This window comes from Anastrepha ludens, chromosome 6, assembly GCF_028408465.1.
Source record: "Anastrepha ludens isolate Willacy chromosome 6, idAnaLude1.1, whole genome shotgun sequence".
Lineage (NCBI taxonomy): Eukaryota > Metazoa > Arthropoda > Insecta > Diptera > Tephritidae > Anastrepha > Anastrepha ludens.
Window position 1 is genome coordinate 10,502,816 of NC_071502.1, and position 2,290 is coordinate 10,505,105.

Sequence of the window (2,290 nt, forward strand, 5' to 3'; positions counted from 1 at the left end):
TGTGTGCTTATTGCTACTCTCAAACATCTGTTAAAAGCGTGTCAAGTAACGCTTTGAGGCGTCGAAATTAGACAGTTGAGGTGTTGTGAACTTTTCGCAAATTACAGCCTGCAAGCAAAATACTTAAGAAATCGCCCATTTTTCGCTGAGTGCTGCTGCTGTGACGAGTGTGTGTTGAATGAACTGCAATCAAACAGTATGTCACTTGCTGTGCCATAGTAAAACGCATAAATATGAAATTAGAGTTGAGTGTGTATGGGGGTTCTATGTAGAGTAAACTAATACATGTATTTGTGCAAGTAGTGGTCGTAGTGGAGGAGGATGGTTCCATGTGTAGAAGTCCACACAAGTGGGGAAAGTTACTGATCGCCATTCACATGGGAGTGGCCAGGACGATTCTTCTGCATATGGTTCAAGCAGCTCACAACGTCCGGGATTAGCCCACATATCCTCTGGATAGCTTCCGAACACCTTTGGAAGTGAGCTAACGTGAGAAGGCGAAGCATTCCAGGATAGCTGGTTGTGCGGCCCCGGATGAGAACTACCTTAACTGATGGCGACCCCTGCAAACAAAATAAAGAATATGATTTGAAGGCATGCACCTGGAATGTTCGGTCTCTTAATGGGGAAGGTGCCCTGTGCCCGGCTGGTTGATGTCCTCGTGAGAGTAAAGGCTGACATTACTGCCATCCAAGAAATGCGATGGACGGGGCAAGGCAAGAAAACCATAGGACCTTGCGACGTCTACTACAGCGGCCATGTAAAGAAGCGCAAATTCGGTGTCGGATTTGTTGTGGGGAGAGACTTCGTCGCCAACTACTGTCGTCGCCAACTCCGGTGGACGAGCGTTTCGCAATAATCCGCATCAAAGCCCGATTTTTAACATCTCGCTCATTTGCGCACACGTCCCGATGGAAGAGAAGGACAATGTGACCAAAGATTCCTTCTATGAGTTCCTGGAACGTTCCAATGAGCACTGTCCCGCCACGACATAAAAATCGTGCTTGGCGACTTCAGCGCCAAGGTGGGCAAGGAGGGAATTTTTGGTCCCACAGTCGGAAAATTCAGCCTGCACAACGAAACATCCGGTAACGAACAGAGGCTGATCGACTTCGCCGGGGCCTCGAAACATGGTAGTCTGCAGCACCAGATTGCAGCATAAGAAGATACACCAACCTACCTGGCTGTCTCCTGATCGAAAAAAGTGAAATAATGTTGTGATAGATGGAAGACACGCTTCTAATGTATTAGATGTACGTACGATCCGAAAACCCAACATCGGATGATTACCTCGTTGCAGCTGAACTGCGCACATGTCTCTGTGCAGCAAAAAACGTATATATTATATAACTGCACAAATAATGCTCTACATCGGAAAGCTGCAATCCCAACAGACAGCCGACTCTCACCCCTGCTCTCAGAGAGTACTGCCTAACAAACCGGCATGCACGAGCAATGGAGCAACATTTCTCGTTCCCTACGTACCGCCGCCGAAGAAGTAATCGGATTCCGGCGAGCTGGAAAAAACAGTTGGTACGACGAGGAATGTCATGCTGCCCCAGATAGAAAAGATGCTGCCTATAGAGCCACGCTGCGATCGGGCGCAACGCGAGCCATGTGGGATGGCTACAGAGAGCGAAGGGACTGCAGAACTATCATAGGTATGCTAACAGGTCATAAGCTATAGGCTGCACATGCGTACAAGATAGGGATTGCTAAAGCGGACAAATGCAGGAAATGCAGAGAGGAGGTTAAGGAAACTTTAGAACACCTTGTGTGCTTTTTAAAAACGCGACTAAAATGCCTGGGAGCCCCAATGTTTGAAGATCTGGAGGACGTCTTAAAAGCGGATCTCCCAGCTCTACTTACATTCGCCAAAAGCGCTGGCATCCTACATGATGTCTACTTTTAGTATTCATAGAGGTCGGTCTCCATCTGGTATCGCTAGGGAACAAAAGGTCCATGTGAAGTTTATTGCCAACCAAGCTAACCTAACCTAATCTAACTGGTCAATACCGGGTTGCCCATATTCGACGAACCTATCTTGCAACCCTGTATCTTTTGACAAAGACGTCAGATCGCTTAATGACATACCGCGTTGGAAGCGTCAGTCCAAGCAGATTTTTACCATGGAACAGTACACGCCACGCGAGCGCTCCCTAATTGCTGAAATTTACATTCATCAAAAGAAGTCAATTGAGAGATTAAGAAGAAGAAGAAGAAAAGAAGAAAATCGTGATGCCAATTATTCGTCGAAAGCGTATGAGGCAGTTCTGGTTTCCACACACAG